Source organism: Chiloscyllium plagiosum, chromosome 6 (assembly GCF_004010195.1).
Source record: "Chiloscyllium plagiosum isolate BGI_BamShark_2017 chromosome 6, ASM401019v2, whole genome shotgun sequence".
Taxonomy (NCBI): Eukaryota; Metazoa; Chordata; class Chondrichthyes; order Orectolobiformes; family Hemiscylliidae; genus Chiloscyllium; species Chiloscyllium plagiosum.
Genome location: NC_057715.1, coordinates 60,125,695 through 60,148,732, shown reverse-complemented (window position 1 = coordinate 60,148,732; position 23,038 = coordinate 60,125,695). Strand labels below are relative to the sequence as shown.

General features: G+C 39.4%; 1 long non-coding RNA gene across 2 annotated transcripts in view; it reads right to left on the bottom strand.

The window, feature by feature from the left end:
* Positions 1-17,735, bottom strand: part of LOC122550620 — a 36,439-nt gene extending 18,704 nt beyond the window's left edge. The window contains exon 1 of one of the 2 annotated variants that reach the window (XR_006311900.1): positions 17,498-17,735. This is a non-coding gene — a long non-coding RNA (uncharacterized LOC122550620). Of the gene's footprint in view, positions 1-13,193; positions 13,262-17,497 lie in introns of those variants that run through there. The other variant, XR_006311899.1, reaches the window with a different exon arrangement.
* Between the last annotated feature and the right edge of the window lie 5,303 nt (positions 17,736-23,038).

The window sequence follows — 23,038 nt, the reverse complement described above, 5'->3', positions numbered from 1 at the left end:
GATTCGATCTATCCTGTCTATACCTGACATATGCTTCCTTCTTTTTCTTAACCAAACCCTCAATTTCTTCAGTCATCCAGCATTCCCTATACCTACTAGCCTTCTCTTTCACCCTGACAGGAATATATCTTCTCTGGATTCTTGTTATCTCATTTCTGAAGGCTTCCCATTTTCCAGCCGTCCCTTTACCTGCGAACTTCTGTCCCAATCAGCTTTCGAAAGTTCTTGTCTAATACCAACAAAATTGGCCTTTCTCCAATTTAGAACTTCAAACTTTAGATCTGGTCTATCCTTTTCCATCACTATTTTAAAACGAATAGAATTATGGTCACTGGCCCCAAAGTGCTCCCCCACTGACACCTCAGTCACCTGCCCTGCCTTATTTCCCAAGAGTAGGTCAAGTTTTGCACCTTCTCTAGTAGGTACATCCACATACTGAATCCAAAAATTTTCTTGTACACTACGACAGTCCCAGTCTATGTTTGGAAAGTTAAAATTCCCCCTACCATAACTACTCTATTATTCTTACAGATAGCTGAGGTCTTCTTACAATTTACTCTGCCTCTGACCGCTCAACCTCAAGTTAAGACTGTCAACTGTAAGCGATTTTATATGGGTGTCAAGAAGGCATTTTGATAATAACAACAGATATTCCTCCATTCAATACGTAGTCACTCTTCAAAAAAGTCAGGAATATAGGCATTTATATATGAATAAATTCATACTGCCTCCCTCTATTCAACTGAAAATATTCAAGGTGTTCAGTTATTCTATCTCTAAATACAGAATCTAGCAATATCCTGAAAATTGGTATTAAGATAACTGGTCTTGAATTCTCTGTTTCAGTTTCTCACGTTTCTTAAACAAAAGTTTTCCATTTAAAGAAATACTTCCTAAATCAAAACAACCTTGGCAGTGTTTAGTTAGGAACTCTGGAATGTTCTAGTGTTAAATACCTTCAATGGGACAAGCCAGAGACTGGGTGAAAGTGAAAACTGCAGATGCTGGAGATTAGAATCAAGAGTGTGGTGCTGGAAAAGCACAGCAGTCAGGCAGCGTCCAGACAGCAGGAGAGTTGATGTTTTGGGAACAGCCCTTCATCAGGAATGAAGCTGTGAGTTGAGGTAGTGGGAAGATAAATGGGAGGGGTTGGGGCTGGGGGAAGGTAGCTGAGAGTATGATAGGTAGGTGGAGTTGGGGGGTAATGCTGATAAGTCAGGCAGGAAGGTGGAGCGGATAGGTAGGAAGGAAGATAGACAAGTAGGAACAGGTCATGAGGGTGGTGTTGCGCCGGAAGGTTGGAACTGGGATAAGGTGGAGGCAGGGGAAATGAGGAAACTGGTGAATTCCACATTGATGCCATGGGGTTGGAGGGTCCTGAGGCAGAATATGAGGCATTCTTCCTCCAGGCGTTAAGCGGTTAGGGAGTGGTGATGGAGGAGGCCCAGGACCTGCATGTCCTTGGTGGAATGGGAGGGGGAGTTGAAGTATTCAGCCATGGGGCGGTGGGGTTGGTTGGTGCAGGTGTCCCAAAGATGTTCTCTGAAGCACTCTGCAAGTAGGCGTCCTGTCTTCTCAACGTAGAGGAGACCACATCGGGAGCAACAGATACATGTGTGGAAATGCAGATGAAAGTTTGATGGATGTGGGAGGCTTCTTTGGTGCCTTGGATGGAGATGAGGGGAAGTTGTCAGGAAGGGATGGTGGTATGGTGAGGGGGGTGGAACTGATGAGGGAATCGCTTAGGGAAAGCGGATAGGGGTGAGGAAAGAAATATATCTCTGGTGGTGGGGTCCGTTTGTAATTTGCAGAAATGGTAGAGGATGATGCGATGTGTACAGAAGTTGGTGGGGTGGAAAGTGAGGATTATGGGGGTTCTGTCCTTGTTGCGGTTGGAGGGGTGGGGTTCCAGGGCGGAGGTGCGGGAAGTGGATGAGATGCACTGGAGAGAATAATCAACCACGTGGGAGGGGAAATTGCAGTCTTTAAAGAAGGAGACCATCTGGTGAGATCTGTGGTGGAACTGGGCCTCCTTGGAGCGGATGTGGCAGAGACGGAGGAATTGGGAATAATTCCTCCACCCTCCTCCACCCAAGCCAGAGACTGTCCACTAGGAAAATTCACAACGAGTAAACTAGCAAAAGTTTTGTTTAAAAGCATTCAAAGTTTTAAGTTGATGCAGTACCATTTTGTATCCTTAAAAGGACAAAAGAAAACTGTATTCACCAAAGAAAAGACGGTGGTGACAGTAAAGCTGAAGGACAATGCAAGAAGAAAAGAACAAAGCACTCAACAATGTAAAAATATAACACAAATCATAGGGAATGTAAAAGATCCAAAGAAAGTACTTCCTTTAAAACCCTGGGAAGGAAAGCATCTGCAGTGAAATATTTCAGTACCATTATTTTTATTAGTTAATTTGCTTATTCTAATTACGATAAATCCCTATCCTGAATACAACATTAGTTTTCTCGGGGTGTCCAGGATTTCCATGCTACTTTCTCTACAATAAATATTGATGCTATATAATTATTTAGCGCACTTTCAATTTCCTTGTTTCACTCAAAATATAACCAGTCTGTTTTAAAAGGCTTCAATTGTTTGTAATTTTGTTGGATGTGACATCCCTTGCAGGTTTCTTTTCAAAACTACTTTTTGATGCTCTTGCTATTTGTCTTCTCACTCTAGGCATTTCTTGGAATCTTTTACATTCCCAATGATTTGTGTGATATTTTTACATTCTTAGTGCTTCGTTCTTTTCTTTTTACATTGTCCTCATTGTCATTTTACTACCACTACGGTCTTGTCTTTGGTGAGTAAAGTTTATTTTGTCCTTTTAGAGATATAACAAGGCACTGCATCACCTTAAAATGTTTAATACTTTGAAACAAAGCTTTTGCTGTTTTACCCATTATGGATTTTCCTTGTGGACAGTGTCTGTCTTGTCCCATTGAAGGTGTTTGTTGTAAATCTAGATTATTTTCCACTGTTTAAGATTTTACTGATTATCAAGCATAAGGAAGCATGCTTTTGAGAACAGAATTATATCAATGTGTTAATGTTATACCTTAAGTATGAACTCAGTAAAAATAGCTGATATCTAGTAGTTAATCATTTCAGTATAGCACTGTATAGAATGGGACTGCATCTTCATCTGAGCTCAGAGAAACCTGACCTAAATATGTTGTGACTTGTAAACTGCATACCCATCTTGTCTGTGACTTGGAGTTGGGTTCATAATGTATTTTATAAGCAGTGCTGATGTACTTGAGGAGGATGTAGAGGTGAGCCAGTTAGAAGTGCTATCCCAGTGCTCCAAGACAATATTCCATCTCTGAATAATGTTAACTTGCTCACCTCATTTCCCTCATCCATAACACATGCCATCCCATACCATCCCTCTGCTGAAATGTATCCTTAATGACCTCTCAGATCAACCTCAACACCTCTCTGAGCCCATGTATCTTCTATAGTCCATACGCACAATAAACAGAGTTCAGTTTCTATGCAATATTGAGGAAAACATCTTACATTCTTTGATGACAAATAGGTCAGCATCTAATAAAAGACACATCATTGATTTTGGGGAAAGAAATACATTCTGTTTTTCAAAATATAAACTTTGTGAGATATATAATCTTACAAGCGTACACAATAGCAGAAGTAAGCTATTTGGTCCCTCAAGTTTACTCCTCCATTCACTATGATCACGGAAGGTTTGTTTGCATTGTGAATTCTACATTTCTATCTATTCCTGATCATCCTTGATTCCCTTGCTTGACAAGAATTTACACCTATCAATCTTAAAAATGCACATTCCCACATGGCGAGTCGACAATGTTGTGGTATTATTGTTGGACAGTTAATCCAGAGACTCAGGTATTGTTCTAGGATTTGTTTGAACTCTAATTCTGGGTTTGAATCCCACCATGACAGATGGTGTAATTTGAATTCAATTAAAATCTAGGTTTAAGAGTCTAATGATGACCATGAATCTACTGTTGATTATTGGAAAAACCCATCTGGTTCACTAATGTCCTTCAGGGAGGGAAGCTGCCATCCTTACCTGGCCTGGCCTACACATGACTCCAAACCCACTGCAATGTGGTTGACTCTTAACTGCTCTCTGGGCAATTAGGGATGCGCAATAAATGCTGCCTAGCCAGCAATGCTCTCATCCTGTGAATGCATTTTTAAAAAAGAACCATGACTTCACCACATTTTTCAACTCTCTGAGAGAAAATTTCACCTTCTTCTCTGTCTGAAAAGGCATTCCTTATTTTTAATTTTGCGCCCCCTTTTCCTGGACTCTTCAAGAAGAGGGAATGATCATTTGCCTGTCCATTTTGTCAATACCATTCAGGATCTTTCATACTTCAATCAAGTCATCCCTCACTCTTCTATAGTCCAGTGGATCCAAGTCCAGTCTGTCCAACTTAACCTCCTAAGATCATTCACTCATTACACATATTGATCCAGTAAACCTCTTCTGAACTATCTAGAAAAGACAATTGCTGGTCTCTAATTGACCCATAGCTTTCATTAGCTGAGAGTTTCACCTTGGGTCCTTTATCTGAGCAAACATCTGATGGTGTTCAGTTCAGTACCTGATTAATACTTAACATCGTGGCTTTTCCAAGAGATGATGAGGGTCTCACAATGGCTCTGCAACTGGCCATCGAAATCCCAATGCCCAAAATTCAATTTTTCCCATTGAATTTGCTGCTAGCCTACTGTCACAAAGGGACGCTGAAGCTTCAATCCAGGGCATACACACAACGTTCTTGCGGACCCTTAAGGGAGCAGTTCAATTTTAAGATAAAAGGTCAAATTTTCATGGTTCTAACCTCCAACAAACAGAATTAGGGCAAGAAAAAAAGGGCACTGAGTAACACCACATACTTCACTCCTCAGTTATTTTCAAGCATGCACGGATGAAAGAAATCTTAGAACATACCTACTCCTATTAAGCAGGAGGGCATTAACATCATAGTCAGCTTATTGAGAATCCAATTCTAATTAAGATCTTTTCATGTTTGGAAAAGTGGCTGAAATTTACTAACTGTTACATTTTACTCCAAATCCATGGAGGCATGAATCATTGACTGGTGGCAGAGGAGTTTAAAAGATAAGTGGTTTTGTCTCCTGTTTTACAGTTCATCACAAAATGCTGCTCAATGAGTTGTATCTCTATTCATTAAGGTTAGTCATAACAGTGCTCTGATTGCAAGATGTAACTATTCATTAAACAATGTATTCATCAAACTTTTATTTAGGCCAACTGGCAAACTGTCAAGTAAGAGTTCAACATCTAAATGTCGTAAAGTCTTTAGTTGGATTTTTAAAAATCCTCATGAAATGGTTAACTTGATAAAAATACACTTTATAAAAATGTAAGCATAGATCAGATTGAAAACAATGTCCAACTGTTTCAGCTTTTTTGATTGCTTTATGTCTTCAGCGTAGACATCTATTAAGATAGCAATTTTAAAATCTATTTACTTTGGGCATTTTACAGGTATTCAAGAACTTCCAAGTTCAATTAAGTTTGTGAGTTCTGCTCATGAAGTGGATAATAATGGAGGAGCTGAGTGGGAAGAAGAGCTTGTAAGGCTGAGGAAGGTGAGGAAGATTAAAAGTGAGCAGGAAATTCAAGAATATATAAATGAGCTGCTGATTGCTCCAGAAAAATCAGACTGAGTCTTTGTTTTGTGGAACAGAGATTGACCGTTCAACCTGTCTTACTTTGGACTTACCCCGTCACCATTTTCACCTCCAGGCCACTTGCACCATGTCAATCTTGTAAATCTTGACTCCCAGCAGTCTTGAGGCGAAAGTGGGAGCTGGATGCAGGATTACTGTTCCCTCTAAATTTCTACCTTGGACAGGAAACTTGTGCCCAAGATTTCATGTTTGAATAACAGCAAGGAGTTTCCCCCATTTTTCAGTCCAACATTCATCAATCAGTCAACACCATACGAGAGAAACAGTGGGAGAATCATTTCTCCCACGTGTTGAAAGCTACTTTTAGCTTTGTAGTGCTTTCTTTAATTTAGTTACAATGCAGTAAGAAGAAACAAGTTGGCTTCAGAACATATGATCCATTCCAAATGCAGACAAGTATCACAAAAATGATTTAGTTTGGTTAATGAGCAGCTAATTTGGTATTGAAATTAAGTAATATAATTCAAGTAATTTTTTTTAAAAGCTCAATTTAATCAATTGTGTGTATAACTGAAGCTTCCTTTGAATTTCAGTTTTTCCATAAATTACTCAAAGAGTAATAACTGCTATTCATCCCATTGTTGTTACCAAGAACTTGTTATGGATAAAATGGCTGCTGCTGGTGACTGCATATTCACTGTACTAAGGTAACCTTTTCTGCATAAAACACTTTGGAGCATATTGTAGAGACAGATTTATATAGCATCTTTATCTAACTTATTCTTTTGATTTGTCAAAAGTGATTACATATTTCCAACCTGGATAATAAGTTTTTCTTTATTAAGAAAACAGGCATAATGACTTATTTACTGGTAAGAATAAGCAAATCAGTTTTCTCCTTTATAATAAAGCAACTAACTTTTATATTCTACTACTCACATTCATGCCAATCTAGAAATCTAACGAGCACCTTTAAAAAAAAGCTTCATCTCACATTCTCACATATAATGTCAAAAAACAAAATCACACAGTGGTGTGGTGGCAACAGGTTCTATTAAACTTTGTGTTAGATGCAGGATTGTTGAGAAAAAACAGGAGAATGACACTGAGTCACAATGCTGGTTCAGAGAGCTGGTACAGACACAATGGGCCAGATGGCCTTCTCTGCACTGTAACAATTCTCTAATCTCAAAAAAAGTTGAAGTAACCCCAAATATAAGATAAAGACTGATCTTGCTACATAGAATTCTGATACTTTGGTATCAATTTCCACTATCAGCATGTGGGTGGGGCACAGCAGGCAAGGGTAAAGGTAAACAGGATCTTAGTGATAGGAAATTCAATAGTTGTGGGGACAGATAGGAGATTCTATGGCCGCAAATGGAAATCCAGAATGGTGCGTTCACTCCCGGGTGTGGGTCCAGGATGTCGCGGAGCGGCTGCAGGACCTTCTCAAGGGGAGGGTGAGCAGGCAGAAGTCACTGTGCACATTGGCACAAATTACATGGGTAGAAATAGGGATGTGGTCCTGCAGAGTGATTGTAGAGTTAGGAAAAAGTTTAAAATCAGGACCTTGTCAGTGGCCATCTCGGATTACTTCCAGTGCCATGTGCTAGCAAGGGTAAGAACAGGAGGATGTGGCAGATGAATGTGTGGCTGAAGAATTGGTGCAGGAGGCAAGGGGTCAGATTTTTAGATCATTAGGATCTTTTCTGGGGCAGAGGTGACCTGTTCAAGAGGGACAGATTGCATCTCAACTGGAGGAGGACCAGAATGTTTGCAGCCAGGTATGCTAGTGCTGCAAGAAAGAGTTTAAACTAGATTGGTGGGGAGGGTGGTGGGATTCTCAACAGCATGGAAGCAAGCGGGAGGCTATAAAGAGATACAGTAGTCAGAAATAGTGAAGTGAAGAGACAGGTCAGGCGAGAACACGAGAGGGAGCCAGGAATGTCTGTTGGATTAAATTGCATCTATTTCAATGCAAGGGGACTGACAGGTAAGGCCGATAAACTCAGGGCATGAATAGATATGTGGGACTGGAGTATTATAGCCATTACAGAAACATGGCTAAGGGATGGACAGGACTTGCAGCTTAATGTACCAGGGTATAGAGGCTTTAGGCAGGACAGAGGCAATGGAAGGAGGGGAGGGGGAGTTGCATTTTGATTAAGGCAAATATCACAGCAATAATCACTCACAAAATAACTGAAGAATCAGCCAGTGAAACTTTGTGGGTGGAGCTAAGAAATAAGGAGATGATGACTTTATTGGGGCTGTGTTATAGGCACCCAAATAGTTAACGGGAATTAGAGGAACAAATGTGCAAGGAGATTGGGGAGACTTGCAGGAGCAATAGGGTGGCCATAGTTGGGGATTTTAAATTTCCTAACATAGAGTGGGACTGCCAGAGCATTAAGGGCTTCAACGAGGTAGAATTTGTTAAATGTGTTCAGTAAAGTTTCCGCAAACAGTATATAGAGGGACCTACATGGGAAGGGGCAAAATTCTTGGGAAATAGGGCAGGACAGGTGATGGAGCAATAGACAACCAGTGACCATATTTCTATTGAATTCAAAATAGTTATAGAGAGTGTCAAAACTGGCTCACAGGTGCAAGTTCTAAATTGGGGCAAGGCCAATTTTGATAGAATTAGACCAAAGCATGCAGGGGTTGATTGGAGTAGTTTGTTGTAAGCAATGGGACCTCTGGCAGGTGGGAAGCCTTTAAAAGTGTGATAGCTAGAGTTCAAGGACTATATGTTCCTGTGAGGGTGAAGGTCAAGATTGACAGAAATAGGGAAGAGATGTTGCGGCTTTTACCAGAAAAAAGGAGGTGTGGCTCAGGTACAGGCAGCTGGATCAAGGGAATCCCTGGAGGTATATAGGGGATACCAGAGTTTACGGAAGACGGAAATCAGGAGGGCAAAAATGGGGCACAAGATTGCCTTGGCTGAGAAGATTAGGGTGAATCCAAAGAGGTTATTTAAGTATATTAAAGGAAAAAGAATAACTAGAGAGAGAACAGAGCCCCTCAAGGACCAAACTGGACATGTATGTGTAGATTGTGGGAGATGGGCAAGGTCCTGAATGCGTATTTCACCTCTGCGTTTATCATGGAGAATGACATGAAAATGTGGGATCTTGGGAAGTCAGTTGTTATATCTTGGAGACAGTCTATATCACAGTAGAGGAGGCATTGGACATATTAGAATGTATGAAGGTGGATAAGTCTGGTCCTGACTGGATATATCCAAGAACACTGCAAGAGGCTCGAGAAGAAATTGTGGGGACCCTGGTTGATATTTTTGCATCATCATTAGCCATGAGAATGAGGTCCCGAAAGACTGCAAATTTTCTTTGTTTTTCTTTGCTTTTCTATATTTCTCAGGTTTTTCTTTGCAGCCCTTCTTGACTAAGATTCCTAGAGAAGATTCTGGGGGATAAGATATACATGCATTTGGAAAGACAGGATTTAATTAGGAGTAGTCAGCATAGCTTTGTGCAGGGAATCATACTTCACAAATTTGTTAGAATTCTTTGGTGAAATGACCAGGAAGGTTGACAAGAGCAGGGTGATAGACGTAGCCTATATGGATTTCAGTAAAGCCTTTGATAAAGTTCCACATGATAGGCTGCTCTGGAAGGTTAGATCACATGGAATCCAGGGGAAACTGACAAATTGGATACACAATTGGCTTGTCAGACTGGAGGCCTGTGACTAGTGGAATGCCTCAGGTTGGTGCTGGGCCCATTGATGTTTGTTATCTATATCAAAGATTTGGATGAGAATGTACAAGACATAGTAAGTTTGCAGATGACACTAAAATAGGCGGTATCGTGGACAGTGAGGGAAGTTAGCAGAAATTGCAGCATGACCATGATCAGCTGGGGAAGTGGATTGAGAAATGGCAAATGGGGTTTAATATAGATAAGTGTGAGGTCTTGCACTTTGGCAAGTCAAATCAAGGTATGAATTTCATAATGAATGGTGGACCTTGGAGTTCAGGTGCATGGTTCTCTGAAATTGGAGTCACAGATAGATAGGGCAGTGAAGAAGGCTTATGGCACACAGGCCCACATCAGTCAAGGCATTGAATATGGAAGTTGGGAAGTTATGTGGCAGTTGTATAGGATGTTGGTGAGGCCGCACTTGGAATATTGTCTTGAGGTTTGGTCAGGTTGCTATAGAAACTGGAAAGAGTGCAGAAGAAATTTACAAGGATGTCGCCAGGACTCAAGGGACTGAATTATAGGGAGAGGTTGGACAAGATAGGATTTTTTGCTTTAAAGCATAGGAGACTGAGGAGGGGACCTTATAGAAGTGTATAAGATCATCAGAGGCTTGGATAAGGTGAATGCACTCAGTCTTTTTTCCCAGGGTTGGGGAATCGAGGACAGAAGGGCATCAGTTTAAAGTTAGAGGGGAAAGAATAAAAAGGAACCTGAGGGGTAACTTTTTTACACAGAGGGTGGTATGCATAGGAATGAGCTGTCAGTGGAAGTGGTTGAGGTGATTACATTAACAACATTTAAAAGGCAATTGGATAAATACATGGATAGGAAAGGTTTAGGAGGATATGGGCCAAATGCAGCATGGCTGGACATAATGGTCGGCATGGACCAGTTTGGGCTGAAAGCCTAATTCGATGCTGTAGGACTCTATGATTCTAATAGAAACTGAAAACCAATTATAGACATGAGTGTATTCTAAATTTGCAGGCTCAATTAAGCTCCCTGTACTACAGATCACAACATTTTGGTCAACCCGACATGTAAGATGAACAATCTTTCAGTATCAAACATGTTTCAGCCAATATTTTGTGTGTACTCAACCACTGTATTCCTTGTAAGAAATTGTATGTTTGCATTAAAAGTCAATCTCAGTTTTTCACCTCAGAAATGCATGCTTTAATCACATTGTGAACGGATGAATGGGATTGAACAGGCGAGTGTGGACCATGTAGTTAAAATGATATGTGGGAATTCAAGACACACCTACTCAGAACATTGGACTTAAAGCATGTCCTAGCTAGATGGATAAGTTGTCACCGTGTGATTATTTGGTTACAAGTTCCCTTGTCATCAATATTGATGCAGCCACACTGCAAGGAGAGTTTTGAGGCAGAGTCACAGCAAACAAGGAAATTCCAACAAGGAAGCAAATTCTGCAGTCCCATGAACTTGTGAGATATCCTGGGCCATAGATGGAGAAATCTGCATGTCAAGAATTGACCTGCTTAATCATATGAAAATCCATAACAGGTACTCACTCACAACCCTCAGTAGGCATCATCCTCAAATTGAGAGACAGAGGACAATAAGTTACAGCAAACTGCACATGACAAATGAGGAATAGAAATGTCCATCAAAAAATTATGAGGAACATAACTGATTCCAAACAAAAAGAGAAAATGTGGTTTGAGAATAGAAGAAGAAAGAATCTGCCCAAGAGAAAATGCACATGTCCAAATGTATCATCAGAACAAGGACCAGTCACTGGCTTGATCTTAAGAAACATATTAAATTGACTCCTTGTAAACTGTCAAATGGTTATATTGTCACCAGAAATGTGAAGTGTGTTATCTGCACTTAAGTAGTCAAATCAAGCCCGTAGTTGAGTAAGGGTTTCAGTGCAACAGCGAGCTAGTATAACTTCTTTGTGGAACAAAAATATCTTGTGTTACAGCAGAAGACCAAGATCACTCTGAGACTACGAAAATACCTTAATGGTAAAATGACCAATTTTCAGTGTTTCTATTTAGACAACAATCCTTGAGAAGGTGTCATAACTAAAGTGACTTTGAATGAATTCACTGCTCACAATGTGGTCTCCTTTACTTGGGCAAGACCAAACATAGACTTGGTCACTGCTTTGTGGAACATCTCTGCTCTGTATGTAAAAATGACCGTGACCCTCCCAGTTGTTTGCCATTTCAGTTAACAACATTGCTCTCATGTTAACCTTTCTGACCTTGACCTGCTGCAATGTTCCAATGAAGCACAATGCAAACTCAAAGAACATCTCATTTTCTGATAGGCACTTCACTGCCTTGAGGTTTCAATTTTGAATTCCATGACTTCAGAAACTGACTACTTTATGCCTGTTCTCCATGCTTCTTCCATTCTCTCTCCCCTGTGCCCACCCTTTCCCAGCCTTGCCTTGTGTGTATGTTTATTTTGCTCTTACGGAGGTCCAGTTCTCCCTTTTACACCTTAAATTATAACCATTTCACATGTCTTTTTCTCTTTCACTACAATTCACAACCCCTTTGTCTTTTGCATTGGGTTTCTACATCATCTTGATCCTCCTCCATCTCTATCAAAAGTATTTAAAAAATCAGTTTCTCAAAATCTTTCAGTGCTGAAGACGAATCATACCGGACTCGAACTGTTAACTCTGTTCCTAAATCCACACATGCTACCAGACCTTCTAAGATTCTCCATCTCCAATGTTTGTTTCAGATTTGCAGCATCCGTGGTATTTTGTTTTTAGTGAAATAAGTATTCCCCCTGTTTATAATCGTGCTAAGTGGCTGACTGATTACTGATTATTTTCTTTCTCAAGACTCCTCAAAACTATCATAAAGGAAGCTTCTTGTCACCAGTAGGAGGAGCCTAATCAATATACATTATGGTAAAATCTTTCCGCAGTTGTTCTGCAAATCCCAGTTGGACATTTCTGAGATATAATATTCAATTTCATTGGAGCAAGTGTTCCAAGTGTTCCCATTGTCATATAGTTAAATGCATACAAGTCACTGGTATTTTGGGTTTCCTTTTATATATTTAACAAATATTTCAATCGAGAATTGAGGAATCCAGAACTAGAGACAGATCAAAAGTAAGGTGTTTCTCATTTAAAATGGAGATTGGAAGGATTTCCATCATTCTTAAATTTTTTTCAAGTTTGATTGCCTCTTCCCCAGTGAACAGTGAAGGATGAGTCATTGAACATATTCTAGTCTGACTGATTTATAACACAATCAAATGTTATAGGGCAGGTATGAAAGTGGATTTAAGGGCAAATTAATAGAAACCATGAACTTATTGAAATGTGTAGCAGGCTTGAGGGATCTAATGGCTGCCTCCTATTTCTTAAATTCTTATGTTCTTGCATGTATTTATCTTCAGTACTGGATCACCTAGATCTGGATCTTCCTTGATAGTTAATTCCATGAGAAGATTTTTGGACATTGGGTTTTATCTTTCCTTTCCAGTGAAGGACTCTTGTATAATTACAGTCGCATCTTTCTATATCCCCTTAAAGTATGGTAGTTTCAACCTCAATACAAAAATGTCTTCATTCCCTTCTGCAGAATGTTAAATAGAATACTTTTCCAATTTCCATACTTAATTTCAAACTGAGAAGAAATTACTCTGTAAAATGTTTGAGTCATGAAATTGTCAGGTATTGGTTATTTCTAAATGAAATTATTCAGCTCCAATTCAATAATTAAGTCTTAAGGTTGTTTCATGTCATCTTAAATAAACAAATTCTAAATTAATCCCTATAGCAGCTGCTCAGGTCACCTTGAATGATAGATGCAGCAACAGAGAATCATCATGTCTGCTGCTTGACCATGAGCTGCCTGAGAAACAGGATCAAGCTGCAGGTGCCCAGGGCCACTGTTCCAGCTGCTCAGATCTCCTGTAAAATAGTGGCCTTGGTTAATTTTCAAGTGGCAGACATTAGATAAACAAGTGTTAAGCTACATATTTTCACCTGATATTTTGTTTGCAGTGAAATCATAATGAGAACTTTTCATTTATCATATTGACTTTGCTCACACAGGTCCTTGATCACACGCACATTTCTTTGGTTAAATAAGACTTCTTTACTGAAAGAACTTGAAGAAATAAGAAGTGCATTGCAATGTTTATTCAAAGGAGTTTATAAAATAATAAGATATACAGAATAATTTACTTTATATTAGTGATATGTAATTCAAACCCCACATTCTATTAAAAGTCTTTGCAACATATACATTCCTTTTGTTTTTCAAGTAGATAGCTGTGCCATTAGAAATTCCTGAAGACTTAATGGATGATTGTTTCTCTTTTTAATTGACTTATCACATTTTGTCAAACTATTAAAAATTATCAGCTTAATTGATATAACAAGCAAAATACTTCGAAAGTATAGCATTCTGTTAACAAATTGGCACATTTCAAAAGTCATTACTTCTGTTAAAGCTTAGTAAAGATTAGAGTAGAATCTTTGCAGATGTGTATCAGATGCTTTGTAAACTTACATTTTCCTTCCATTGGCTCTTCATTTACCTCACTATAATCCTCATGATTCCTGTACACTTTATCCATAACAATTGATGTCAGTTCACTGATACGTGAATTGGTCAAATGCCATTTCATGACATGGGATTTTAGAGATTTTATTTATGTTCTGAAAATGCATTCTGTGATTCAATCCATTCAAAATTCATAAGATTAGTTTATGATTATACAATTCAAATTCTGTTTATAATACAAAATTCTATTAGTTTTAATCAATGTTATCTGACTTTGCAATTCTATTTTGTTTTCAAAATTACATAATTATTGGAATTGATTGCATGATGTCTCAAATTACTGTATTTTCCTAGATACAATTTAAATCATAATGGCTGAATTAATAATAATTAATGATCCACAAAAACTTCAACAATTCACATCTCCCATGTTGGGTGCTCAGAGCAGATCCCAATGTCAACTGATACTAATGCTCAACTAGATTGTTATTTGGATACCTCAGCAGGGATGCACTCTATGTCAACCAGAATGAGAGAACATCACAGACTAGACCACAGTCCAGACACAACCTGCCAAAGGCATAATGCAAATGTAATAGATTTGTGTATTAAAAATGAGGGAAATAAAATCAAACACTAACTCATTTGTAAAATATCAAGTTCAGCAAATAAGTGCATCAACTTTACGAAAGCATCACGCTAAAGAAAAGATTACTAATGTAAGTAGAAACTACAAAGTATTTCACCAATTTACATCATCCTTTGGTCATGGCATTATTGCCACAAAAAGATTATCTTTTGTTCTGTATGCAATAGGAAAACTAAAGAAGGGAATTTATATCCTTTCACATTCATTTAATAATCTTAATTTATAGCCATGTCCTGCAAGGGCATTATTAATGATGCTGTATCTAGATGAAGGTTCCAAACTATAGCGACAATAAGTTGGATATGGTCTTAAAGAACGTTTTGAAAACAAAAATGAGCTCAGATGTGTAAAAAGGAATTTTATTTCTATAAGGTTGTCACAATTCAGACCTAGTGATCTACAGGAGTCTTCTCTGCACTGAAGTTCTCTTGCCAATAAATCGGAGAACTAGGAAACAGAGACTAAGCCTAAAAAGGCAAAATGAATTGTGCACATCTAATGGAATTTTACATCAAATAAGACTGAAATATCACATGCAGAGTACGTAGTAGTTACCCACAACTTTGCTGGACAGTGTGAAGCAAAAAGTCATGCTTTAGAATAAGTAGGATATTTATACATACAGCATATACATGAAGTAAATGTGAAGACTAGCTGTGCTCATTCAGTGCTGACATGCTGTGAGGAAGACACACCCACCTATCCAGTCCCCCAAAAACTGATACACACCAAAAGCTTTACATCGGGATGAATAAGTTTGTTTAGATATAATTGACCACTAATTATGTCTTGAAGACTTTGTAAAGAATGAAGCACTCACTGCTTCATCATTAAGGCTAGTATAATACTCTGATTTTTTTTTTAAAAGGCCTACACATCTAAACTTATGGTTAAGATTGTTTTGCAATATTGCTTTGATCGGGTAGTTTCCTTCCCCTCATTTACATTCAGACATTGTCTGCCTTTGCTGTAAAGTGCTAAGGTATAAGAATAGCTTGAATTGAATTCTCTTCACAGAATTCAGCCTGATCACTAAAGGAGAGAAGTTTTCTTATTGTGCATTCATGATTATTAAACTGAATTCATATATAGTCTAATGTAGCACTTAGTATTCATTGCAGTAAAGAAAGTGTAGGTGGTGTGCTAAACTACAGGGATTAGCTCTGCAAGTAATGTAAGTAGTAGTGTACATGCAGCACAGTGACAAGTATTGATTATTGAATAAGGGCCAGAGGGACAGAGTTTGGTGAAATAATGACAGATAATGGAATCATAATTGAAAATTACTCTTGAAAATTGCTTCACAATTGTTCTCATGCCTACATGTTGAGGCATCAAACAATACTGTATAAACACAAATATACAAGGGAATGGTGAATTATACGGTGGAACATTTAACAATAATTCAATGTAAAATAATGCCACCAACTCCCAACTATTTAAGCACAGCTCTGATATCCTTAATTAGTGGTCAATTATATCTAAACAAACATATTCATCTCGATTTAAAGCTTTTGGTATGCATCAGTTTCGGGGGGAGGGGGGGGAGCTGGATAGGTGGGTGTGTCTTCCTCACAGTATGTCAGCACTGAATAAGCACAGCTATTCTTCACATTTACTTTACGTGTATGCTGTACATGTAAATATCCGATTTATTCTGAAACATGACTTTTTGCTTCACACTGTCCAGCAAAGTTATGGGTAACTATCGCGTCCTCTGCATTGTGATATTTCAGTCTTATTTGACGTAAAAATCCATTAGATGTGCACAATTCATTTTACCTTTTTAGGCTTAGTCTCTGTTTACTAGTTCTCCGATTTATTGGCAAGAGAATTTCATTTAAGTGAAATGCTGACAGTTTCACAGTACAGGTTCCCCTACAAATACGATGTCAACAAGTTCGTGTTATAAATCAATAGTTAACAATATCAGTCAGGTACATGCTCCTTAATGACCATTTTTCAATCAAAATTTCGAGAAACGTTCTCACAACTATTTGAACAGACGTATTCCACCAAGGTAATACGAAGAGAGGCTCTGTTTATCACTTCTCGCTCGTTTGCTAGTTCACTCATTGAAATTGACAGTGAAAAAAAAATTACCTGAAATGGTTCTGGAAATTGCACTGACTGTAATAATCTCAAGAACTTTACACTATATTTACCTGAAATATTGAATTGCACTGCAGTCTCCAAACGAGAGAGATCCAACGCGACCTGAAAAGTTTCTGTTCCAAAAGGGAATAAGGAACCTCTGTTGAGTGGAGACTGGCAGCCGGGCTGGCAACCCGGCGGCTGTTAAATGTTGAAGCCGTTCTTGTGTTCTGACGAAGGCATCCAGATTTCTTTGATGACCTTGCCGCAGGTAAAGCAGTTACTGGCCAGCGGTAGGGGAAGGAGGGGAAGAGGGTTGGAGGGGCTTTGTGAGAGGGGTGCACTCAGCGTCCCGGTTTTGTCACGCTGCCCGGAGGCATGTCTCTGCACAGGAGGGAGTGTTCACGGAGACGCGTTCTGAAACGTGTTACAAGCCTGAAGCTGGGGATAATGGTAGCACTTTATAACTGTGAAATATCACACGGTTGCGCCTGTTTTATAGAAAAGAACATTAAATGCAAAAAAAAACCAACAACCGTAGAGCTATTTTTGTGTGTGAAAATTGCAGCAATAAATCTGGTCATGTTGTTTGACTCGTGAATAAGATTTGCAGCTGTTTATAAAGCTTGAACGTTCCAAACATTTCATCAAACTCTCAGCGAGTCCCATGCTGACACTGAAGTCTGTTGTTTTCACACTGGGGCGAGAAAACAGCTAAAGGCTCATCCAATAAAATAGACGATATTAATGTATTATTTAATGTCTAACAGTTATTGCAAGTCAAATCGGCAGGTACTGTATATACAACGAGCCATCCGATTAACATTGAATACGGGACTACATACCTGAGTTAAACTGTTGACTGTCCCCATGCCCGCTCAATCTCCCCAATCTGTCTTCTTAAACCAGCGCTGCTGAGCTTTTCGTTCTATCTGTCAGTAGGTCACTGCTGACACATGTGGGAGTCACCAGATGTGACAGCACCTCTTCCACTGGCTCCTTGTAACGCTGACACGAGAGTATTGCTTCCCTCTTCCGACGGGCGGTAGGAGTTTCTGAGAGTGGAGCTGAGAGGCAGGGCGCTGTATGACTGCAGCTCCCAAGTCAGTGCACTAAAGCTCACACACTCTCTCTCTCTCACACACACACGCACATCAGCTGCCTCCTATGGGCAGTGCGATGTGACACGCATATTAAACGAGCTGTGCCGGGGACTAGCGCTCCCGGAGCAGACCCTGAGCAGCTCTGTTAATAATTACACACAATCGACCTCCACACGGCACACATCCACGCAATGAAAACACTGCGGCCGTGTTCTCTGCTGGATAATTCCACTGCAGGTTGCGCCTAAAGAAGGCGCACGGAATGAAGCAACTCCACCAATTTTTCTCTTAGCCCGCGATTACTAATTTCAATTGGAAGTCCCGCTATTTACTGTCTCGCTTTAACCGAATCGCTCGCTATCCCATCCATTCTCTCTCAAGTAGCCTGAGATAGTCAGGAAGCAGAGACTGAGAGGTTTGGGAACCTCCGCGGAGCAAAGCTGCCAAGGGATGGTAAAGATCTGCATGCACTTCATCCAAAGCAAACCATTATTTGGTATGAATTTTGGATTCAGTGCGTTGGTAGATGGTTGAAAAGAGAGATCGGAGTGCAGCCGTGTGGAAGGCTTTAGCTAATTCTAGCAAGTGTTAAACACATTCCCAAAGCGTCACCTTCCCAAAGCTTCCGAGACTTTTCTTAAAATCTTGTTCGAGTTTGAATAAAACACATTTTTGTTCGAAAATAAGATGCAGGAAGTGAATATAATTATCGTTTCTACCAAACTTGTAAATAAACTAAACAGAATAGTAATTTGCAATAACAATTCCGGTTAACGTGTGTCTAAATAATGGAGACTAGGATTTTTAAAAAAAGACCAGTCGATCTGAATGTTGTCCCTGTTGGCATAAACTCGTGTTTTCACTACGCGTTCCTTAATGATTATTATAATTTTCTTTTGGCTAAACTTATTTAAATTCATACAATTTGCTGATGTTCTCGGATGATAGATAACCATCCAGCCATTGTCCCATGCAGCAAAAACAAAATCAACAAAAGTGACCAAATGTGGGGAAATTGCGATAGAGTGATATTGCGATAGAGTGCTGAAACTATCAGAAACTTTGTCATCGGCTTGCCTGGTTAAACAGAGTTAAACGTCCCAATATCAAGAAAAACAATACTGTTGCAAACTTGGAAAGTAGTGTTGAAGTTTCCATGGTCTAATCAGTCTTTCGCTAGTATGTATCAAGAATGCTGTGAGTTGCCTCCATATTAGATTTTGCTGAGTTAGTCCAACTAATTTGTAACACCCAGCAAAAGTGCATAACAGTCTGGGATGCTGCAAATGTTTGTCTCACAGGAAGTGTTTCTTGTTTGAAGAATAATATAATTGAAACATGACTAAATGTCCCCTGAGATAAATGAGAGACAAAGGGGAAATAAGTGAAGAGGAAATATCATTAATTAGTTATAGAACTGTACAGCATGGAAACAGACCCTTCTGTCCATACATCCATGACAACCAGATATCCTTAATTAATCTAGTCCCATTTGGCAGCATTTGGCCTATACTCTTCTAAACCATTTCTATTCATGTATCCATCTAGATGTCTTTTAAATGTTGTAATAATACCAGCTTCCACCGTTTCTCCTGGCAGCTCATTCCATACATAAGAACACAAGAACTAGGAGCAGCAGTAAGCCATCTGCCCTTCGGGCCTGCTCCATCACTCAATAAGATCAGGGTTGATCTTTTCTGCCCTCAGCTTCACCTACCCATTCTCTCACCATAACCATTAATTACTTTACTATTCAAAAAATCATTTATCTGAGCTTTAAAAATATTTACTGAGGAAGCCTCAACCACTTCACTGGGCAGAGAATTTGACAGATTCATAACCCTCCAAGTGAACAAGTTCCTTTTCAGTTTGGTCCTAAGTCTGCTCCCCCTAATCTTGAGGCTCTGCCCTCTTGTCCTAGTTTCAGCTGCCAGTGGAAACATCCTCTCTACGTCTATCTTCTATATTCCCTTCGTAATTGTATATGTTTCTCTAAGATCCCCCCTCATTCTTCTAAATTCCAATGAATATAATCCATGTCTATTCAGTCTCTCCTCATAAGCCAACCCCCTCAACTCTGATATCAAGCCAATGAACCTCCTCTGCGCCCCCTCTAGTGACAGTACATCCTTTCTCCAGTAAGGAGACCAAAACTGCACGCAGTACTCAAGGTATGGCCTCACCAGCACCTTGTACAGCTGCAACATAACCTCTCTGCTTTTAAACTCAATCTCTTTGGAAATGAAGGACAAAATTCCATTTGACTTCTTAATTACCTGATTCATCTGCAGACCAACATTATGTGATTTATGGGCAAAAGTGAGGACTGCAGATGCTGGAAACCAGATTAGAGTGATGCTGGAAAAGCACAGCTGGTCAGGCAGCATCCGAGGAGCAGGAAAATCGATATTTCGGGCAACGGCCCTTTACTATTTAGCACAAATGCACTTACCATTTACCACAAATGCACTTGCTATTTCTCTAGGCCCGAAAACTCGATTTCCCTGCTCCTTGGATGCTGCCTGACCTGCTGTGCTCTTCCAGCACCACTCTAATCTAAATATTATGTGATTTATGCACAAGGAAACCCAGGTCCCTCTAAAAGCATGCTGCAAAATCTTACCATTCAAGTCATTGTCCTTTTTACTGTTATTTCTATCGAAGTGGATGACTTTCACATTTATTAACATTGTACTCCATTTGCCAGACCTTTGCCTAATTCATTTAAACTATGACCCTTTGCAAAGTTTCACAGTCCTCTACCATTCATCTTAGTGTCATCCACAAACTTTGACACACTACACATGGTGCCCAACTCCAAATCATCTATATAAATTGTGAATAATTGCGGTCCCATCACTGATCCCTGAGGCACACCACTCGTCACTGATTGCCATCCAGAATAGCATTCATTTATGCCCACTCTTTGCTCCTATTGGTTAACCAATCCTCTATCCATGCAAATATGTTGTCCGTAACACCTTGCATCTTTATGTTATGCAGCAGTCTTTTATGCGGCACCTTTTCCAATGCCTTTTGGAAAGCTAAATACATCACATCTACTGAGTCCCCATTGTCTATCATGTTCATAATCTCTTCATAGAATCCCAAAAGATTAGTTAAGCATGACTTGCCCTTCATGAACCTATGTTGCATCTGCCCAATGGGACAATTTCTCTCTAAATGTCTTGCAATTCATTCCTTGGTAATGGATTCAAGCATTTTCCCCACTATAGAGTTAAGCTAACTGGTCTATAATTCCCCATCTTTTGTCTACCTCCCATTTTAAACAGTGGCATCACATTTGCTGTTTTCCAATCTGCTAGAACTGCCCTGGAGTCCAGGTAAATTTGGAAAATTACCACAAATGCACTTGCTATTTCTCCCATCACCTTGGGATGCATTCCATCAGGGCCAGGAGACTTGTCTCCTCTTAACCTCATTGGCTTGCCCAACACTACTTCTTTCATGATAATGATTGTTTCCAGGTCCTCACCTACCTTAATCTCCTTGTCAATTACTGGCACATTATTCATGTCCTCCACTGTGAAGACTGATGCAAAATATTTGTTTAATGCCTTGGACATTTAATCATGTCCCATTACTAAATTCCCCTTCTCATCCTCTAAAGAACCAATGTTTACTTTAGCCACTCTGTTTTGTTGTATGTATTTATAGAAACCTCTGCTGTCTTTATATTCTAAGCTAGATTTTGCTCATAAACTATCTTACTTTTCTTTATAGCTCTTTTTGTGGCTTTCTTTTAGCCTTTAAAGCTTTCCTAGGGATCAATCTTCTAGTTTCCCACTGATCTTGGCTACTTTGTCTGCCTTTTGTTCCAATTTGATAGCCTCCTTTATTTCCTTAGATACCCATGGCAGGGTACCCCTTTTCCCACAGTCCTTCCTTTTCACTGGTATATACTTTTGCTGAGCACTTTGAAAAATTGTTTTGAAGGTCCTCCATTGTTGGTCAACGGTCCCACCACAAAGTCTTTGCTTCCAATCTACTTTAGCTAACTCCTCCCTCATCTTATTTTAGTTTCCCTTGTTTAAGCACAGGAGCCTGGTATTGGATTTTATCTTTACACGCTCCATCTGCCTTTCCTAAATTCAGCCATTCTGTGATCGCTCCTTCCAAGAGAATCCCTAACTATGACATCATTAATTATTCCTGTCTCATAACAAAGGACTACATCCAGGGTAGTTTGTTCCGTCATTGGTTCCATTACATACTGTTCAAGAAAACTATCACAGATACATTCAACAAACTCCTCCTAAAGGCTACTGTGACTGAGCTGGTTTGAGCAATTGACATGTAGATTAAAATCCCCCATGATAATTGCCATACCATATTTATAGGCATTTATTATTTCTTGTTTATTGCCTGCCCCAATATGATGTTATTATTTGGTGGTCTATCAGTGACTATGCCTATCAGTGACATTTTCTTCTTAGAATTTCTAATTTCGACCCAAATGGATTCAACCTCATATCATCTCTCACCACTGCCCTGATGTTGTCCTTAAAGATCAGAATGACACCACCTCCCTTACCTCTCTGTCTGTCCTACTAAATAGTCTGATACCCCTGGATATTTAACTCCCAGTCATGACTGTCCTGCAATCATGTCTCCGCAATGACTACTAAATCATATACATGCAAAATCCTTTGTGTGAAAAAGTTGCCCCTTTGGTTGCTTTTAAATCTTTTTCCTCTCACCTTAAAACTATGCTGTCTAGTTTTGGATTCACCCACCCCAAGGAAATACTTTGTCTATTCACCCTAACCATTCCTCTCGTGATTGTATGAACCTCTATAAGATTACTCCCCACCCTCTAACACTCCAGGGAAAACAGCCCCAGCCTATTCAGCCTCTTCCTATAGCTCAAACCCTCCAACCCTGGCAACATCCTTGTAAATCTTTTCTGAACCCTTTCAAGTTTCACAACATCCTTCCTATAGCAGGGAGACCAGAATTACGCGTAAGTATTCTATTATTATGTTCATCTTCATATTATGGTTTAATAAAAATGTATCTAGTTCTTAGGATTAAATTGTCAACTCAAGACCATAATCATATATTTCATTGTAAGGAGCTGAATTCAAGACTTCAAAATCTATCAGCTGTTATGGAGCTGAATTTTATTTTATTTTGGCAAATTTCAAATTGTGTTGAGTTGTTTTAGAGGGTTTGCCTCTGTGAGGTCTAACACATTCTCTCATCTTAACTTATCAAACTCATCACATTCATTTCCTACTCCTGCCCCATGATATCTCTCAT